At 30.8% G+C, this 23,201-nt stretch overlaps 1 protein-coding gene across 3 annotated transcripts in view; it reads right to left on the bottom strand.

The window, feature by feature from the left end:
* LOC121114280 (3',5'-cyclic-AMP phosphodiesterase 4C) overlaps positions 1 to 23,201 on the bottom strand; it is a 531,705-nt gene that overhangs the window by 218,257 nt on the left and 290,247 nt on the right. The window lies entirely within an intron of this gene.

Here is a 23,201-nt window from a genome sequence, read left to right on the forward strand (position 1 = left end):
ATACAGGACTGAACTGAACCGGATCGAGACTGAACTATATGAGTCTGTAGTTATCGTCCTAAATATGGACTAACACAATATTACTATCAACTATATATTTATTAAACCACTGTTCGTGAACTGGGTAAAAGAGATGTATTTTGTCAAGTGATAAATAGATGAACAATTACAATAATCACGTCATTTACATGTTGGATCAATTTTTTTACATAATAGTACTCCAAAAATTAGTTTTTTACAAATTTATCATTTCTGATCTTACGTTTTGTTCATTCTCTATACAAATTGAATTTTTAAGATATTGTCTTTTTATTATTATCTTTCTTTCAATATTGCTTTAAGAACGACATCCCATTCTGCCTTCAAACACCCCCTCATCCCTATCCAATTACTAACACGTTTATTTACCCAAAATTGCTTTGATATATCTATTAAATTAATTTTTACATGTCTGGTTTTTATTGGATACAACTTTCGCCATTAAATTACCAAGTGCGCCTACATTTATAGATAATCAATCTCTGGGTTATTACAGTTAATAAATATTGTGTTTTAAATGGAACACTTTTAGTCAACATGAGCTTAACTTTTGAAGAATAGTAGAATTGAGACTAAATCGTAACTATTTATGTAATAAATATTGTATATGATGTACATCATTTTAATTTGCTTTTGTGTTAACACTTTAATATATGTACAGTAGGATAATGCATTATTTACAGCCTCATATCCCTGGATTAATTATAAAAGAGTTTTATATCGAGTAAGACAAAAAACGATCTATTAAAGGGAATTCAGTGAAAAACAATACACAGAAAATGATTCAAATATATAGCTTTGGATATTTAAACAATGTTATAATGGTACTTTAAAACCAACTTAAGAAATAGAAAATAAGATTAATCATTATAATAAGTAAAGTTCTTTGTTCAGAAAGATTCTTCAATCAATCACGCTTAACTTTTTGAACATTATAGTAATTGGATTGACAGGAGCATACAATTTATGATACAAGAATGAAATATATCACTTACTCTACTATCTCAAGTTAGTATTTTTGTGTTTCTAAATATTTAATAACAGCCTTTTATAGTATTGTTTTCGACGAATAACTGAATAACTTTCACATTGAACACAAATGTAAGTAAATCGTACCACACAAGTCAGATCTCCACTAGTCCATTATTACTTGCAGTTCAACCTGGGTTATTACAAAAAATTGCAGAAAAAAATAGCTTTCATATGCTGTATTGTCGATTGCGATAAGTCAACAAATAACGAGAATGGAGGCCAATAGGAAACGGATTGCAGGTCTTTCCCTCACCAATAACTCTGTAAAGGAGGTTGCAAACATTGTGAATTGCATTTTTGACTTTTTTCGAAAGAGGAGGATATTCTGCGAAATAATTGTTGATATTATTTATGAAAAATATTCTTGATACAATGTACATTGTACATGTTCTTGATGGAATTGATTTAAATCTTACCATCAAAATAATACGATTCGCTTAGGTGGATTGTATAAATATGGTCTGACACTACAAAAATAAGTTAGATTTTTGTATTATAACATTATATTGTTTTAAATTTTTATATTAATAAATTATATTTATTAATCTTTCAGAGACACCATAAATTGTAATTTTTGGTGTTGAATAATTGCTCTTAGTTTATGTGCATGTAAGTGAGGGTAGGGTGTTTTTTATTATTTATTTTGTTGAAATGTACGGATTGCTGCGTCAAAATCCGTTCTTTTTCATAAAAACATATCTTTGGCAAAGCTTGAGCAAAAATTAAAAATTATAAAGAGGAGCAGAACTCCCTCAAAGTTTTGAAAATTGCTAATTTTTTCAGAAAAGTGACTTCTTTTTCGATTATTGTGAAAGCGGTTCACGATACAGCTTTTTATGTTTACATGCTTAATAAGATATCATTAATTAAATAAATGCTTAATACTTTCGGAAACTTTCTGGGGTATTTCAACTTATCCTTGAAATTTAGATATAAAGACAATAATCTACAAAACTAAATTTGTAAAATAATATGACAGCCCCGTTATTCAGAGGTGGTCTTTGCCCCTTAAACTTCTGACTAAAATGGTATATCCTGAACATTTTTTCGGGCTTATATTATAGATCAAAAATGATTCGTAAAAAAAAATTACCATTACCAAAAAGTCAGTAGAGCAACAAACAATGATTCGTTTTCAACATAAATTGCTTTATAATCCAGTTGTTGTCAAAAAGTATCGGATATTGAAACTAAAAAAGCAAAACTAGTATTTACATAAAATTGATTTATGCTTAAATACAAACTTGGTATTGTAACTTTAAAAAAAAAGAAGGATATATCAAGTTTTTTGCAGCTATTTCTCAGCATAGAACAACCCATTAAGAAGCTAGGGCCTTCCATAAATATTCGTTTAAGTTTCTAATGTTTTGCTTAACGAATTAGAATTATGAAAGAAACATGATATGAAGAAATATGATTAGGACAAGTAAAAAAAAAATTTTAAATTTATAGGGCCACCTTAATGCTAGTATGTAAAAAAACTAGGTGGGCAATTTAAAGAATTTGTAGAAGGAGAGCAGCTTAGCTGTCTTTACTGTCGGGTCGGTCCTTATTTAGTCCGTCAAATTTTAGACTGTCTATCATTGGGACGGGACCTTCAGAATATGTCCTTCGAATGTTAATTGTTTATTATTGCCAATATGAGATATATTTTAAGATTATTGGACATAATTTGTAAAAAATATTTTTTTTTTTCATTATAATACAATATAAACATATTATGTTGTTACATAGTGATATAATTTTAATTTATTATAACATATATAAGAATTTAAAAAAAATACCCTCAATGACATCCCAAGGGATCAATTTTATCTTCTTTTAGTACTAACTAAATGAAACCAGACATAAGAAAGAAATACACCGATGTTGATCCTCAATTTTACTCCGAGTACAACAAGGACTTGCACTTATAACTCCCTCATAGACGATCATTGTTCCTCTTTCTCATCCATGAACAAATACCCTTAGATGATAGCTTCTTAATAATGAAAAAAGAGCAGTAACAGGAATTGGAAAATAAAAACACTATTCAGGTTGCTACTACAAAAAGTATCAAACACATTTACAGTCTTATTTTTATCCATCTCTACCAATGAAGTATTGGCAAGTTTATATTTATGAAGAAAAAAATGGATAATATATCCTGTTTTTTTCGGGATTGCTATTAAATTGATGTACCACATACATATATGTGAATCTGTAAAGGGGGAGATTAATTTGGTTTTCAATTCACTAATATTTGATCGACTGCTATTATATACGCATGAATGATTCCACAAAAAATATTCCTACAAAATATTTGGGAATATTTTGATACTTTCTATGTATATCCAGTTCGTTTCTTTTTATTACAAAAATTATAAATCATTTCAAGTATACTTATGTAGAGATATGTCAGTCAACTTTTGACGTATAGACTATAAACGATGCATCAATTTGATTTTTGACATGTGAGCCCTTAGGGCACAAGTATAAATTTTTAAGGAACCGTAAAATACAGTTTTTGTAAACAAACTTGAAAAATATAAATATTATTAAAAGTTTCGTTACAAAACAGTAGTTCTTTGTTTGAAACTTGAGTTACTTAAATTTAATAATGAGATCACTTCAACAAAAAAAATTAATTTATTTCCCTTTGAGAAGAAATTAAATAGTCAAAATAGAGCAGGACTATTATGGACACACGGTAGAGCGAAAACCTCCAACTAAAATCCTTTTCTTTAATAATTAAAATTCATTTTTGAAATATTTTATTTTAAAAGTTTACATTGTTGAGCATTTTTGACCTTTTGTGTGACCTTCACCATTGACTTTATTCTCTATAAGAAATCTATTTATTTTACTTAAAAAATAATACTAATTTGAAATTATGTTGCTTATGGGTTTTTAACATTTGTGTCACCATGACTTTTGACCTTAACCTCACAAAATGTTAATGGCTTGTATCTATTAACATATATCACCAAGGCTTTATAAATATTAGTTTTTCAATACGAAGGGGAAAACATAATCACCGTTTCAACTTAATTGTAATAAAGGGTAATATCATTCAATTGATAATTATTCAATCTATTGTATTACAGAGTTAAGGCTACTCATTTTTATTTCCTACCATCAAAAGCAACATTATTGCCCTAGGCTAGTTTTTAATATTAAAACCTAATAATATTTCAAGAAATTATTTATTAACTTAATTTACAAACGATTCATTCACGGCCAAAAAATTAATATATTTTATTTTTAAAAATTAATTATAAATCCAATAGTTTGTTCATTACTGAGCGACATAGCTCAGTGGACAACAAGCTCGGGATTAATTATTCTCTTAAATTAAAGATGTAAGTTCAATTTAAGGTCGCTCCTCGAGAAGGATATGTACATAATCTATATTGGGTGCAAACAAGGCTAATGGAAATACAAGATTATACAATAACGCATATATGACTGATGTTTGACTTCCATCAACATTTTCAATATTGACGTCATAGTGTATAAGTGGTTTTGTGTGATGTCAAAATCTGTTTATCTTGCCTAACAATTGGTGCGATACAAAATTGAAAATTCTAGCAATAGTGGCGTCATAAACTATGAGTGGTTGCTTGTTTTGTGAAAAGGTTTATGTCAAAAAAGCTCGATTAAATGATATTCTAACCTTGTATTTCTAATAACGTTGGGGTTCGAAGGCGATTTCTAAGACAAATGAAGTAAAGCCATATACGATGTTTGGAACAACGTAGCTCAATGGATAGCGTGCTCCAGAGAAATTATTCTTTTGAACTCAATGTGCGTAGGTTTGCGTTTCAGAAATTTCTATTGAAGGAAATATACTTAATGTATATGGAATTCAAAAACAATTCCTAGGTCTGAGTGAGTGATTGTAAAACTATAATGTTTAACTACACTTGACCAGTTTCCCTCCATCTGACCAATAAAAAGAACAAAAATAAAAGTAGGTAAATGAAGACCAAATTAGCAATATTTGTAGGAAGTTGTGATTGTAAAAAAAAAAATTTGTGGGTGGGGGTTACGTGTATGAATATTACTCAATTATTAACTACAAATTCTCCATGAATCAATCTTGTAACTGAATTAACACTGTTATAGTTGATAGTGCTCTCTGTCAGCAGATATTTCATCTCTCAAAGTTACTATATTTTTTACAACATTTTCCTAGATGGAGTTTTCAAACTCAACAAAAATTTGGCTAAAACTATATACATAATGAGTACAGGGAAATATATAAGTATTTGATCCCTTGACGATTTTGTAAGTTTGGCCACTGACTAAAAAAATTAACAATCTTTAATTTATATGGTAGGTTTAGTATAGCAATTAGAGACATTATGTGAATAAAGTATTACAAGTAGAAAAATGATAAGTATACTCGTTAGAAAAAAATGCACACTCTCAAATACTCTGTGGTCCATTAAAATCTGAACAATTGAAATTTAAACTTTAATAAAATATAATTTATTAATTAACCATAGAGGTTCAACAAAATAAATAATATGAAAATATTTTCTTATTCATAAATAAAACAGCCCTTAACAACGATGGTTACTTGCAGCCGGCCAGACACCCGCAGCACATGTAATTATCTATCATAGCATCACAGTGCTGGCTAACAATGGCTTTGAGGGCACTGATGTTTGGAAGCCAGACACTGCAGGCCTTCTCCTCAACATGCATATATAAGGGACCTAAAGTTAAAAAAATCTCACAAAACTCATACAATACAGTTTTTAAAAAGGAAGAGATGGTTTTCTTTTAATGCTGGAGCAAAAAGTGGCCTCTCCACCCTCCAAAGGCAATTTCCACCCACTCTACAAAACTTTCTGGACAGACTGGGTGAAATCCAGAAATTTCTTCAAAGTACCCTTATGGACTAAAGGGGATTGGCCTGAGTTGTTTTCTTTAACTCATCTGGATCCTGTTTGGCCTTTTTGGCAGAGCCTTTCTTCCTCTCTATTATTACAGACTTGCTGACGGCGTTAACGGGGGTCCTGGAGACGCCCAACTGCCTTTATAACTATTTTGGGTATGCTTTAATATATCGAAATAGGAATTAATTTCAATCACTGAACCTTCATTAATTATTGAATTATTAAGTGTTCAGATTTCAATATAATACTCAGTATGCAGTCATTAAATGTAGGAGGATAGACAGGATTATGTACAGGGAAACATTGGACGACAATTTTCTTTTCTCAGGGTAGGACACTGAAAATGGGGATTGTAATGAATCTTCCAGCGTGACACTGCCCTAAAATATTTGTACATACAGTGAATGAGTAGCAACTCCCAAATCCGTTGCAAACTATATTTTGTTGATCCCTGCTATGTTTGAAGAAAAAAAGAGTATTTGTTAAGTGCATTATTAGATATTATAAAACAAAATTCGACCAAGGCTTGTGGCTACATTTAGTCTTATTAAATTTGCAACTAATGTGTACAGTCATGCTTTAAATAATCAAGTACACCTGTTTACAAAAATATATACATTTATAGTAGCACATCAAATACATTGTACATATAAGTCATCCACCAAGTTAAACAAAAAAAAATATAGAAACAGTCGATTATATCTTATCAGTATTTTTAGTTATTTTGATAAATAAAAAGTTCTTAGTCGATAATTTATATCACCTATCAATTGATAATATTGGATAATGAAACAAGTTTTTCTTTTCTTATCAGTTATTTTTTGTTTAGAAGGAAATTTATTTCATTTGTCCATTTCTAACTTTTTTTACAGGTCACAACGGGCTATGGATTTTTTTGATAAAAAAAGTATACCCGATATGTATTTATATATATTTGAATACATTCCATTACAGACGGAATCTTGATAAAATATAAATTAACCAACATTTTTATAAATTAAATTAATATTTCCTTGCTTTAATTCAAACAATAAGGCAGAAAATTTGAAACTTGATTTGCCATTATTAGTTGTCACATACAGAGCCTAACAAATAAATTGGTAGTAAACTTTTATCCAAGCACACATGATGATAACTTTATTGTTTTGTATTTTAACAAATTAGACCTGAAAACTAATGTTCCTCCATAAGGCTTCTTTTAAAATTGTTCGCTTAGTTAATCATGGTTTTTATATGGTCGATAGTGATTTATCAAAGATACACAAATATAGCTGAAAATAATACTAATATGAAAGACTTTACTAACTATTTAATATTAGACTTATGCTTCATATTTTCTGTGGCTGATTAATGTAATATTTACGATGCAATGTTTAATTTGGGTAATCTGCTTTGAAGAGTAGTACAATTTTTCTTATCAAAATATTTTGCTGTACATGATCTTTCTTTTCTGTATTTTTTTTTCCAAAAATACTAAGGTTTTTTTCTGAGAAATTGTGTTTACTTTGTTACAGAAATTATGAAGAAATGAGCATTTTTCTTTCAATATATTTATTTATTCTTCCACCTTCACTTTCTAGGAAGAAGCTGCCGCAAATAAAAATTGATTCCTTTCTGAATTCTGAATATTACAAGTATTACAAAATTCGACAATAGAAGTTTATTTGTATTTGAAAGAGAAGTCTAATTAATTTATTTTGATAGTTTTCATACATTTCTCTTTCCTTTAGAATCGATTGGAACTAACGATATTTTCATAACACGTATGACATTTTTCAAATTTCAGGGCAATAAAACAATTTATTATTGTCACATAAATTAAAATTTTAAGTTTGAATAAATTTAAAAAGTGAAACAGCTCTTAAAAACTATAAAAGGGTAGGGAATACGTAATTTTGCTTTGTTTAAATGCTTTATAATAAGTGTTACAATCATCTAATTTAAGCCAAGTATGTTCCGCTCTGTTTGATAGCTTGTGGAAGGGCTTTTATTGATGCCAAATGTGTACCTTCGTGCGCATTGGGCATAAACAGGAACCGTTAATAGTCAATTGGTACAACAAGCATTTGATATTTTGATAATTTTGTATGTTTGCCCTCTAATAAAGATTTTCTATTAAATTGAGATCTGGAAACTGGCTAAGCCGGTCCATTAACTTATTTTTTCTTCTTTTTGAGGTTTTTTTGTTGCTTTGGTCATATGTATAGTGTCACATTTTAAAATCCATATTTCTGCTCTTAGGGAAGGAGGTTTTCCCTGAATCCCTTTGATGTAGTATGGCTAAAAGTGGCTATTATTCTTCCTCCCGAGACTTTTTTATTCATCATATAATCTCATTTACTTTTAAAATAAATCCGCTACTCAACTTATAAATTATTTTTTTCTTTGTCAACGGGAAAACAAGCAAACTATTTTCACCACTCTATATTAAGTTATATGAAATACTAATTGATGTTTGACGACTAATGTATACTACCGGACTAATGTTTCTTACTGTTTCTATAGTTATCTTGTATATTCCATGATAATTAATAAGAACGCCTAGAGAAACAAGTTTTACAACCTAGATAATTAATTCTAGAATTTGTTACTAAATCACAAACTGATTAAGGTTAATTTACAAACAATTGGATAGAATAACTAAATGATAAATCAAAAACTTTACTTTATAAGGATATTTCAGTCTCTGGAATGGATAAAAAATCCAAATAAGGTATGGAGGGTTAAATAAATTATAAAAAAAATATATTGCATTTTTGGCTTTTATGTTAAGTCAGCATTGCTTCAGTCTACCATCCTCGGGTCCTAAAGAGTAAAACTATAAAAAAAATTATATACCTTTTTGAAATAAAATGAATAATTGCTGTATTTTAGATTTTCAAAATGGAACAGAATATTTTTTTAACAATATTTAGACATCTTCATTTCCAACATATGGTTTTATGATATATCTTGTGGTTTTTTTCCTAATTATTCTACTTTTATCATCCTTAATCAATAAAGTAAATAATATGTTGTACAAATTTAGTCAGGGATTTCCATTATCAGGGTGCGGGGACAAAATTTCTTACATTTTACAGACGACAACTACACATTATTTAATATTATTTATTGAAAATAAAAACGAATATCTTCATTAGGATATTAAGCAGCTATCTATTTAATGTAGCCGCCGTCTGCGGCCAAAACCCCCTCAATGCGGCAACGAAACCGAGAACATGCATTTTGGATCTGCGCTGCTTCTATCTCATTAAATTTCTCCTTGATGCAGCTGATGAGGGACTGCTTGGTGTTATGGGAGGAGCGGTTGGTCATGTTCTCCACGTAGGACCAGATAAAGTAGTCCAACGGGTTCAAATCCGATGATGAGGGAGGCCAAGAGGAGAAGGGTACGGACGCAAAAGCATTGTTTTTTCAGCTATTCTTGCGTCCGCTTAGCTTTGTGGGCCGGAGCCAAGTCCTGCTGTCACATCCACGGCCTGTCTCGAAGATGTGGGGGGCATGACATGAACCTCACCTGATACGACACCAAAGACCATGACAATGGCAGGAAACTTGGTCTTCATGAGTCCTGGTGCTCTTCTCCTCCTTCTTCTTCCTGTCAACAACGTTCATTGGCTCCGATGACTCCTCCAGCTCCTTCCTGAGACTTCTGACCGTTAAAATGTAAGAACTCTAACAGACTTATTTATATTTAATTTCTTAACTTTAGTGTATCTACAATATTGATATATATTAATTACTTGTATTCATATGAAAGATAATTTTATTTTTCTATAGCTTCAATACCAATAATAAATGTGACTTGTGGGCATTTCAAGATCTGAATTTTGTTGCGTAGTGTTATTATTCCATACAGATTTTAAGGTTTTTTTATTTTTTGATCAAACCATAAAATGAAGTTAAGTAGAAAGAAGAAAATAAACCACACAAAATTACAGGAGAGATCCCTTTTTGATTATTCCAAATTTTATTAATACCTTCTACTACACTTGATTTGCAAGTAATTTCTATTAGAATAATATTGAGACTTGTCATCTACAATTTAAAGTATATTTATTTACCTAAGTCTCAATCCTAAATTACCCCATTACGACACAAAACTAAACTCATACTTCTTTTTCTAAATTCAATAGAATATAGACTTGAAATTAAAGGTATCTAGTGTCAAATATATAAATAATTGAGACGTACCGAATATAAATAGGTCACAGAGATTGAGATCTAGACTTCAGAATTTGTTTGATCGTTTCCACCTTTCTCCGTGTTAAAAACTGTCTCGTCATTAGCTCATACTTGTTGGTCTGAGAGAGAGAAAGAATGGGGTACCCAACCGCTGACGAAGTTTTGAATATGATATCATCAGTCCGGATTATAAAGACTGATATGGATAGTAGGGAAAGCTCCACTTAGACCTCTCGAATGCTCAATTTGGATTTGTTCTTCAAGTCTTTATCTTGGGCGATGTTGTTGGGTCCTGATGAGACACATTTCTTGAGCTAAAAAGTGGCATCCCAGATCTCACCACCCATTTATAGAGCTACACAACTAGAGCAGGCATCAGTGTAAATGAAATTGAGGTCGGTTTGAATTTTAAACACTATTGCCCTGTTTGTAGCGTATCAAAAGTACGTGCGAAAATTGTGAGTTTCCATGACGAATAGAAAACATTTACAAATGTAGGATGTAGATATTAGCTTTTTAGTCTCTGACTAACTATGTAATATTTTCACAGCATAAAATTCATGAGAAAATCGATTGTGGTGGAATTTTGTATTTAACTTTCTCCTTTCCCTTCAAATAAACCTGTCTCAATAATTTCAGAACAACTTATTATAGCTTAATGAGTAGTTATTAAAATTCTCTATGTATTGATTTAACTTTTTTTAATGAGAAACTCATGTCAAACCATAGTAAAATATGGGATTCTTTTAAGAAATACATGTTATCCAGTAATTATATAGCTTCATTCAGCATAAGAAGAGTTGTAAACTATAAAAAAGAAACAAAAAATCCACATCTTAACCATAAATTTTTTAAATATATCTTAAAAGAGAGCAACATACCTTTCAAAATGTTTCACTTGATTAACTACAAAATTGTAACTATGAGAAGAACATTATGAACATAAATTCTACTCCATATTTATCAAGTACATCGGCAGGAATAACTCAAATGTCATTCTTCAATTCTACTCTGAGTCCAGCATGGACTTAGATTTTAAACTTCCCAATGTTTCATGGGGTCACTTGAAGATTTTAATGAGTATATGCATTCGTAATTAGTTTATAATTTGATGGTTTCTCCTCAAAAGTTAGAGAATAATTATAGCACCATTACAAAAAAAAACACTGTTTAAATTATCAAGTATGAAAAACACTTAAAAAAAGCTTCATATTTACAACACTAAGCATGATATATTTATTTTCCTACTTAATACTCCAAGAGTATAATATATTCATACTAAATATGTTTATAAACTCAGTTTTTGTTACACTAAATATATACCATACTCTAGGTATGTTAAAACTTTTATATGATAATTTTTTATGGTATATATATTTTTTAAACAATAGAATTTTTGTTATAAATTTAATTTATTATTTATACAAGCGAAGTAAATATTTTCTCGTTTTTTTCTAACCGTGCTGGAAGTTTTCTTAGAGTAATGTTATTATTTATATAAGATAAGCTTAGGGTTAAATAAGATAACAAAAATATATTAATGCAGGGGCTGCCATATGTTTTAAAAGACTATCAATAGCGTAAAACTCAGATTGGCTTTTGTTTTTTGTAAATAAATTCTTTCTGTGTTCTATGATATTGGCTTTTCAAGCCTCAGGATGATTTACCTGGGGGTTCATTGAAATTGGAGCAGCTACAATCTCAATAATTTATAAATTTTGAAATTGTTTCATATTTTGATATATTAAATCACAAACACCAAGTTACAAGATCAAACAAACTTGAGCTCTTTAGATTACTTACAAGTCAAGAAAATAATCCTTGAACAGGATTGTCGAGTTTATGTTTGCACACTCCAGGCAGTTGGACATTTCCAGAACCAATGTTAGCAAGTCTGAAACGTTAGAGGGAAGAAGAGCTTTGTCAAAAGGGTCAAAATGGATCCGGAGAAGTTAAGGAAAAATGCACGGAGCAATCCCCTCAAGTCAATGAGGGATCATGCAAGAGATCCCGGGGTTTCACACCATACTGTCGAGAGAGCTATAAAAGAGTCAGTGGAAAAAGCCATGTGATGGCGGAGAGGCAATTTTTGATACCAGCAACAACAAAAAAAAACAATCTACTCTGTGGCAAGACTCTTTTGAGTTCTTTGAACTCTTTCTTGACACTTTTGGCCCTCTACAGCCCAGATGCCCACACCCTCGACAGCACCTTTTTGGTGCATCCACAGAGGAAACACAAATGCTTTCAAAGCCACTGTCAGGCAGCATTGGAATGTCATGACAGAGGACTACATCAGCAATTGGTGTCTGGTATATATTTTTCATAATTTTATGTGAATGTCACAAAATTAATATTAATTTGATGCCCTGAGTTCCACGACGTATATAATGTTTTTTTTAATTTTAAACGCGATCATAGTAATGTTAAATTGAAGAGAAAACATTCAAGTACTTTACCTGTAACTATTATTATAAAAATCATTAAATAGTCTTTTGTGTTGTAAAATTATGCCCCAAAGATTCCCATGGATACGTTGAAATCCCACGATGTAATTTAAAAAAATATTTTTTGAAATTTTGAGGCACAATTTTTTTTTTGTTATGGGACTTTTTTTTTGTACACGAATATCACTGGTTAATGATTATTGGAGAATAACAACATATACAATCAATAATGTAGACAAATAAAATAAGTAAATTCCGTTAAATCAAATAAAAACCACACAAGGAATAACATAATCTTATATATACAAAAATAAACTTTTGAATATTCCTCCTCCTTTTTTTCTGTTAGCAACAGTTTTTATTCTTCATCTACTATTAAAAATTACTAGGGAAGGGGAAATTACACCAGCCATTTATTTCGTCTTGGATGAACACTTATGATAATTCAATCTGTTCAATAATTTTTCAGGTAGTAACATGAAGGGGATATTGCATTGACCAGTTAATTCGCCTCGGATTTTTGCAATTCAAATAAACACTTATTTGAGCTATTCAAATGAACACTTATTATCATTATTCCAAAAGAAAATTACTAATTAATGCTTTTTGTAGTAATATACATTTCATATTTTAATTGAACCCTCCATTCCTTTTAAAACGCAGTTAGTGAAGTGGATAAAAAATAAACCCCAAAAAAGAAAAGTGATTAATTACATGATACACATTTAAATGATTAAAATAATTACAGCATTTAAATTTGTATTATTTGTTTAAATATTCCATCCATTTTACTCTAGTGAATATTAATTAAAGTGATGTAATAATATGTAAAATATCTGCACCCCAAATTTAATAAAATTGCTTTAAATCTGTTTAAAATAGTTTTGAATGCTAGAAACAGCATTAAAAAGTTTGTAAAATATTTTTTAGACCAAATTTAACTTTTTGTTCTTGCAAAATTTATTTTTTAAGAACTATTTGCAAATTTTTTATTGTCAATTAAGGTTAAGAGAATCGAATTAATTTGTTCCCTTTTAAATCGTTCTTCAGCTTTCATATTTTTCTTTTTTCAGTTTAAACGATAAACATTGATACAAATTTAAAATTAGCTTTGATCTTAAATATCACACTCAATCGTAACAAAGTTAATAAGGTAATTGTTGTACCAAACGTTCGTTTAAATCAATTAATATTTTATCAAATTATTTAATTGAAAATGAAATTACAATAATTCAAGGATGAATTACTTATTATATCTTGTTGTTATTATTAATTAACGTAATTTGGAGTCTGTATCAAGAAATACAATTAGCTTAATATTTGGAATGTGATTCATTCAATTTCATCATTAACAACGTCAAGAAAATGATTTTTTTCATAAATTTGGTGTTAAAAAGAGCCAAAAAAAAAAGTTATAAAGATTAAATTTCTATTTTATAAAATTTAGTATGAAATATTCATTATTTTTTCCAAATTTTGTGAATCAAATGAGTACTCCTAATTTCTTTTAAAAGATTGCAATAATAGCTACAGTGTTAACGTATAGAAGTTACTGTTTTACGCCTCGCACGTCCTTACTTATATGGAATAACGCAAGAATCACAAAAACTTTCATCCAAATAGAAACAAACAAAAGGACAGAAATCCTCTGGTAGTTACCCAAATAAATCAGTCACTACAACAGCTATGTATCTCTTATGTAATCCAAGTATATCACTATTATATTATTTCTCCCCGATTTAAAAAAATGAAATACATATATAGAAATATATTACAATATTAAAATAATGAATCATATTTGATTGAATACTGTATTATAAGTTTGCCTAATATTATTTAATCAAAACCATAGCTATGAAATTTTATTTATAGCCTAAATTTCTTCATATATTTAATAAAATGGTACATATACCGTATGCGGCATAAGTCCATGTACAATTTTTATACAGATAATAACGTTGAAGTTTTGTGAAAATTTCAAAAGAAGGGAGAAATAGGAAAAATTGATTTCCTTTGAAGTGTTGATTGATGAAATAAAATCAGCTGTAGGTTTTTTAAGAGTTCCAAAAAACAGAAATGAAACAATATCTTCAAAAAATCGCTGCAGGCATCAAAGCCTGTGACAAAACCTCCGTGATGGCACGTAACTTTAGAATCAGTAGGACCATTATATACAATGCCAAGAAGGGTTGTGAATGCAAAGGTAGATGCAAAACTTTGTGACAACTTTTGACAAATGGCATGGGACCACAGGGTTCACGAAGGATGATTTGGGCCTCAAGTCTAGGGATGTCACAAAAGTTCAGGGTTTGATGGCTTTACACAGACAAAAGGTGCTGGATCGAACAAAAATTATCCTGCATAAATTGAGGAAACCCAATAGGAAAGTCCTCACTTTTTTTGGATTAAAAGTTTGCACTGTCGACCCGGTCACCAACTCCCTTAGCCTTCGGTACATCATCAAGACACCCAAAGAGGCACCATCAGAAGTAAAATTCACCGGAGGTTCAAAACTCCCAGCCAATGCCATGATGATCGGTGTCATTGGCTAAGACAGTCCGGGGTTTCGACGGGTGTGGATAAAAGAGACCTCGAAGACCAATCCATATAAAATTATCATGGCCAAGAAAGTGTTTCCTGCCCTTAACGCAACTTACGGCTTTGGAAATTGTGTAGGGACAAAGGAAAGTACCGTATCACACATCCAAGGCCACCCAAAAGTATTTAAAAACAAATTAGGGCAAATGAACTTTGGTCCAAGGAAATGTAGCCGCCCAACTCCTCCAACCTGAACCCACTAAACTACTATTATGTGGTGCACCGTAGAGAGGAATGGGCCAACATTCCGGCAGACACACTCAGAAAAGTTTTTCGTAATATCCTTCATCTCCTTTCTTATAATATTTTTTGTATCCTTAATATTAAGCCTAAATATATATTCAAATAAAGTAAAAAGTGTACAATGGCTTATAACGCATACTGTACATATACGAAGAGAGATTAACAATAAATTGGATTTCTGTCCTTTTCGAAAAAAAACATCATAAGTATTATAATGTATTAATTCATTTTATTCTCAAAATGAATAAATTATGAAATAGCCATCACATATTAAGTGAGACGAGAGCATCAACAGCTGACAACAAAATGCATAGTGTATTTTTGTGGTAGTGATGTAACACCATGCTCAGGCGTCATATTGAAAAAAAAATCCAATAAGTCAAATGAAAAAATAAAAGGACGACTTTCAAGCAGAACAATTCAATCAATTAACATAACCTGAGTTAAAAATGGCTAAATAACTTTATAAATCCTAAACAAGCATTATCAAGATAAATTAAGAATTGTATCTAGACAGATTTAATGTTTAAGATTCAGGAGCAGACATAAACGTAGTGACGATCAAATGTACATAGATTCAAAGAAATAATTAATTTTTTTTAGAAAGTCTTGAGGTGTAGATTGAACAATATCCCCTTTCCCATATTTACTAACAGTGGGCTAACAATTCTAAGGGAACATCAATCTATACCAAAAGCCAATGACAATTGTTTAAAGCGAAAGTACTTTGAACTGTAATTATGTATGCTTAGCCATGCTGATATTTTATTAGTAGGTAATTAAATTTTTATAACATAAAAATCAATAAGGAAAGATAAAAAGTAGACATTAATTTTCTATGGATGTGTTCTCTAATTATCATTGGTCATGCCATTACTGTGTTTTGTATAATGCATAGATTTACTGTATGTACACAAGCTATTCAATATTTACACAACAATGAACACAAGCAATTTCATTTATCTATCAAATAATATTTTAACAATGTCCTCTACAATATTCTTTAGAATATATACATATAGTTTTATGTGATATATCATCAATTGATTTATTTAGGGTTACATTTTGTGAGGTCAGAACCAAAATGTAGTAAGTGGCAATTTTAGGAACAAGAGAAAATTGCTATTAAACTTTTTAGGAGATATTTAACACAGCTGTACCTCGCGTACATAAAAATATACAATGTATTTGTTATCATCAGCCAATTCCCTTCTATCTTTTGACAAATCAGCCTAAGCGGTCATACATTCATAACGTCCTGGAGAAGGTTGCATTTTTAATTTTTTAATTCATAATTATTTAGATGGATCTTAACCACGAATCCTTTTCTTCTTTAGGTGTTCATATTTTTGCCATTTGGAGAATATCTGATCCACAAGACTTTTTATCCTAGAATGAACGGTTCTCATCCCATTTGACTCCTTCGTTAACTGTTATAATAAAATAAACATTAATTATTTATATATCTATTTTATTAAATTTGTTAAAAACTTTTCACATTTCCTCTTTTACTAAATGCACTGATGATTTTATCTATCTGAAAAGTAAGAAAAGGAAAAAACAAGTATCAACAAGTTAATAAACAATGAATGACGTCGGTCCAGTCCTCCTCAGATGAATTATCTGCATTTGATTTACCAGTACACGATGATATCATACATTTGCTATAAATTAATACTGAAAACCAAACCCATACAAATAAAACAAATTCACACAAATAAATAGCAATTAAACAGAGATTCTTTCTTCAAAGTTTGTTCGAATGAACACAATCTTCTTCAAATTACTTTCTCGTAGCTAACAAACATAATTTTGAAATAGGGTGATCTTATTCTCCCGTTGATGTCCTGATCCTCACTTTTCTAACTAAGTAATTTATGACATATAACATCTTCGATTAAAATACCTTAATCAACCTTTTGACTAATTCTTCTCATCCGATCTCGAAAGCGCTCGATAGAGAATGCCAGACTGTTCATTTGTTCAGTATTTTCAGTAATTTTTCTTATTTTATGAAACGCTGCCCTTATTTCTCTCAGTACATTCTGTTCAGTTATGGTACATTCAAATTTATCAAATGCCTCATCACTTGTGATAAGAATTAGGCAATGCCTGAATCAATAATGCTCGCTTTGTTGTTTCATTCGTAACAGTTGCTGCTTCTCAGGTTTCCAAAAACGAAGTTTTCCACAAATGATAATTCTTAGTATCTCCATCATGCTTTTCAGGCTTACATCCAGCTATTTGAAGCACCAAACTCTTTGATTCCCTTTTCGTTTCTACTAATTCATTTACCATATGAATTAGGAGTTCTGTATTTTTCACAAATTCTTCTTCCAAGCAGAATGATTTGAATAACAACAGAAATTCTACTCCGAGTCTAAACCCATCACTATCGTTATCTCTAATATCATTGTCAGTACATTCTTCAAACAGTGGTACATCTTTGGTTCTCATTCTCTCTTCGATTAGTTCTATATTATTTCCATTAATAGGCGGTTCTTCATATGTTAGTGTAGATCCCATTTCCAAACATGTATCTTCTCTTGGCGTTTCTTTATCGTTACTAGGCTGGCTCACTTTGTCTTCCACAAATTTAACATTTGCTAACTTCATCTTTTCTATTTCAAGCTTAACTTTCAGCTCTTTTAAGTTATCATCACGACTTCTCTAAGACTCCAAATCAACATTTTTTACCCTTGCCATCATAAATCTATCTTCCAAATTTTCGACATCTCTTACTGCAAGTATGTTCTCCTTTCGTGCTTTGGTTAGCTCTTCTACAGTAAACATCTCAACTTTCTTCCTGTCCTCGATCAGCATTAGCATTGTCTTCAAAGTGTTGAAACTTGTCACTGTTTCTTCAAAATTGAAAAAACGGTCCGTTATCTTTACGACTCGTCCCATTCTAGTTTTAACTTTTAAAACTACGTGTTTGGTTACTCTGTTCGAGAAATTCTGAAAACAACAGGTCTTGTAGTACAAACAAGATATCGGAGAAAGAAGTTGAAGATGTATGGAGTGAAATAAAGCTGCTCGAGGACAAAAAAGATAAGCAGAGAGACAAATTGGAAAGAGGGTTAGAGATCGGATTCTCGAATAACGATTTTGAAAAAATTATTGGTCAAATTTGAAGAAACAGTGACCAGTCCCAACAGGTCAATACACAATGAGTGACTTCGATCCAGATCCTTTCTTCTACTTCACGTTAAATAAAGGATCTGGCCTCTTTGTGCCTCAGTCGGTAAATTTCTTCTCTTTTAATCCAAGTATCCTTCATGGTAGTGTTGGATCGGTCTTTGAAATAACTTTAACGGCTAATTATGAGACTTGTATAAGATATAGAAAGATTATTTTTATTTATTTAAATGCCACATTGAATGTAAAATAATTATTCATAATGCAATACTTTGTTCTCGATCATGATCTCTACACGGTGCCTGAATCCCTTGCATGACCTTGCAACAGCATGTGGATCCAGGTCCTTCATTGCATTGACTATGGAGGCCTTCAAGGCTGCAATGGAGGCATGATTATTCCTGCAGGCGATCTACTCCACCATGCTCCACATGTAAAAATACCATGGATTGAGGTATGGGCTATTGGCTGGCCAATAGAATGGAGGCCAAAAAATCAAGCACATTTTGTCCTTTTAACTTTTGGATAATCTTGCCTTATTGGTCTTGCTGCCTCTTGGTCTTGCTGGAATGTATATGGCTTCCCATCAGTGACCTCATGCATCCATGGGATTACCACGAAATTGAGATCGTATATATGTAGACTTCCTAGGTCACCTTCTGGCCCTTTTGGAAGAAGGGGGGTTAACTTGTCCTTCCGTGCTGATGACCGCTAGAACCATAACTGACCCCGGATTCTTTGTTTTCATGACTGCTTGGACCTCATCAGGATCAAAACATATATCTATATCGTTTTTACGGTTTTGTTGGCGTCAATGGTGAAGAAAAAGGCAATTAACCACCTTTGCACTTCATTCGGTTAATAATAATTTTACCTTTACTGATTCTGTATGCCTGATTCTTTTCTGTTAACCGATGCTTTCAGGCATTACCCCTCAACAAGTAACCCAGGTCAATCCTGATGACATTTTTGATTGTCCTTTTTCTCACGTTAAGGTACTTTGCCAGCTTAGCAATTGGCGGGTCTAGATGAGAGTCAATTGATCGTTTCAAGCCAGCTATGAAACTTTTAGTCCGGATTTTATCAGATCTTGTTGAATGAGCTGCTCCCTCAGTCTTTCCTACCTCATCAAAGACCTTAACCACGTCATAAACTGAGGATTTTTGATATTTGAAGAAAGAAATTATCTCCTGAGTAGAGTATCCTGCGCGGCAAGATTCAATGAAGGAAATTCTCCTGTTTTTTTTTTCATATTTGAACGATAAAATACTCAGAAAAATTCTTGTTAGTATATTCGCAAGCTAACACATTTAGCTTGTCGCAAGTATTAAACTTTTTATCACGTATCCTGTACAAGTCTCATAATTAGCCGTTAAAGTTATTCCGGATTTACCTTGTCCACCCTGTATATTGGCGATCATATAAAGTTAAAAAATAAATATTGGCTATCATATACAAATAAAAAAGTAGTTTTGCTATTTTACTATATTTCAATGCTTTATAAGAAATGTTACCGAAATTCTTATTTAAGTTATGTATGCTCTGTTCTGTCGATAACTTGTTGCCAACAAGAATCTAACTTCATAATGTCCGTCTCGTAGAAGCTTTTGTATCTATTGGCAAAAAACTAAGACAATCAATTTTCTAACGCGTCTATTGAGACCAAATGTGACCCCCAAGCGTGTTAGCCATAGACAGGAAAAGAGGATAGGAACTTGATTCCATGTCCAAACTGTAGAGTGGAGGCATTAAAACTCCACATTTGAGCTCCAGGAGCTTCAGGTGCGATATCAAAGATATATGCTGCCGGGCATTGCCTTGATGATTCTTTTTGTATCCTATTCACCTACGCTGGCCACTTCTGTTCGATCATTAGCTTCAAACGGTCGAGTTATTCACAGTAGAAGGCAAAATTGAGCAGACGGTAAAAATTGGGCGAACTACTGCTGTGCAACACGAACTGAAAGAGTATTTGCCACTATAGACATTGCAAATTTTCTTGGTTGATTTCGACGCGTTTTTCACTTTCAGATAGTAAAATGGCAAATTACTTCCTTTGACACCTACATACTCCACATTACTGAACTAGACAAGCACAATACTATTTAATAATCATTTTTAGTATATTCTAACATATTTACAACACTTCATCCGACGATCAGATGTGACCAATAATAAATTAAATATACTTAGTATATAAAAATGGCTGGCGATACGAAATAATTTTTTCTCTACACTGCAGAATTTTAATATTGTGACATATTTATGTAATTTATTAAAAAAATTGTGGAAAAATAATATGGCATTGATAGTCTGGGAATACTGATGAGACATATAACAGTAGGTATGATTGACTATTTAGAAAAACTACAAACTAATTTTGTCTATTATTTTTTGTTTCTTTTATAATGAAAAGCTGCGTGATACAATATAGGTAACGACGTGTTAACTTTGCAACAAAAAATTAAAATCATTATTCACAAGGAAATTGTCATTAATGATGTTTACTACAAATTACCTTTAATTTTTATTAATTATAATGTATTTTGATATAACTGTTAAAGACACATATTGTTTATTTGGAGTAATTACATCAGTGAAATTTAATAAATTTATTGCGTGTTTGTAGATTAAGATAAATTAAAATTATTCAAGGAAATGTATTTAAAGTACCTAATCGTCCAAGTTTCGATGTTGTGTATTTTATGCTTATATGATGATAATTAATCAATATCATAAATGACAAAATGTTTCTGCAAAATAATACTAATTAATACGCCTAAATAAAATATAAAGCTTATAATTAATGCCTATTTATCATACTATCATTTTATAATGAACTTGTACGTACTCAAATTATATATTCAATTTCCATTTTTTTAAATCTATGCTTTAAATAACTCCAGAATTTAGTAAAACTTATCGATAGACAAAACTTGAAGTTCTTCCATCCCTTTAACTATTATTATTAGAATAATTTAAAATATGTTCCTGTTTTAACTATAATGAAGATATATACTAAGACTAACTCGCTAATCTTCTTTTTCCTTTCATTTACAAAATACCCTCACATATATCATTCTTATTCAATATACAATTTCCCTTTTTCTATACGCACAATAATTTGTTTCAAAAAACCTAAAAAAAATATTTTCAGACAGGAGGAATCGATATTGTTTTATAAAAAAAATTAACTTTTGTTTTAAAAAAACCCATACTTGTTTTCCATAGCCAAGGAAGTTGGTTTAATCATGTACGCTACTCAAAATCTTGAGTAACTTTAATTTTATGCCTAATGTCTGTATATCTCTCCATTTTTGAAATTAATACCATATACATGGGTTTATATTTGGAGACATACATCACGTATAATAATAAATCATACTAGATTAAAATATCTAGGTTGCATATCATTTTTCGGAGGTATGAGGAAATTATTTAAGCTTGTATAGCTAGAGATGAGTAGAACAGGGGACTTATTGTTTGAACTCTAAATTTTTAATCAATAATAGTAGGTCAAAATCCATAGAAAGGATTCACTTATTAGTTGTGGTGTGATAAAAAAAAACAATAAACACGACAATTACAATCCTATTATAAGTATATAGGTCTTTCCATGGAAAATTTACTCCATTTATTTATTTTCATGCAATTTTAATAAGAAATAACCAATTATTGGACATTTAAAAAATAAAATTCATATAGGTAACTAAATCCATTTCGTATATAGAACTCCTTTTCATGATGAATTGGATTAAAAATCATTATGGAGATCCTTGTCTTTGGAATTGTCTTTCGTAAGTCGTACCGTAGACCGGGTGGTCCATTGAAATCTGAACACCTACTACTTCAATAGTTAACAAAGGTTAGTGATATAAATTAATTCTTATTGCGATATATTATAGCCAAATTACAAAACAAAAGAAACCTGAGCTTTTCAGCTTACGTACAGGTCAAGAAAATTACTCTTGAAGCTGATCGAAAAAATTTCATTCGCACACTCCAAACAGTTGGGCGCCCCCAGAATCATCGTTTACTGTCGACAATACCTTTTGGGTAAATGTCTAGGGAAGGTTTTCACTATTCTTCATATAAAAATCGAGGCACTAAAATCACTGTGAGCCTGATCTGGGAAGCTATGACAGAGGCCTACAACCGCAGCAGGCTCTAGTCCTTCCAACTCCTTAGAGCCATTATTGCCACTAAGGCTGGATTAATGATTAAGAGATCTCAGGCATACATACATTTTTAGAATTACTATTGTTAAAATTATATGTATTGTTAAAAAATAAATAATATCTTGTTGAAGTTGAACAACAATGTGTTCGGATGTTAATGGACATTATGTATAATGCATTATTTGATAGGTATTTGAGACGTTGACCATATTTCTTCTTAAAATATCTGAAACATCATATCCTCTGATTTTTAGAACAAAAACTATCAGAAAAAAAGAAAATAAATATCTCACATAAGAAAAAAAAAAAAACCAGAATTGTAGGTAAATGGGAAAGGGACATTTAAGAAGTTTAATTTGTAAATATAACTATTTAATTAAATAAAATTCATTTAATAGTTTTTAAAAGTATAATTGTAAATAATTTCGGCAATCCTTGTTATTCAAAACTAATTC

Source organism: Lepeophtheirus salmonis, chromosome 3, assembly GCF_016086655.4.
Source record: "Lepeophtheirus salmonis chromosome 3, UVic_Lsal_1.4, whole genome shotgun sequence".
NCBI classification, from domain to species: domain Eukaryota; kingdom Metazoa; phylum Arthropoda; class Copepoda; order Siphonostomatoida; family Caligidae; genus Lepeophtheirus; species Lepeophtheirus salmonis.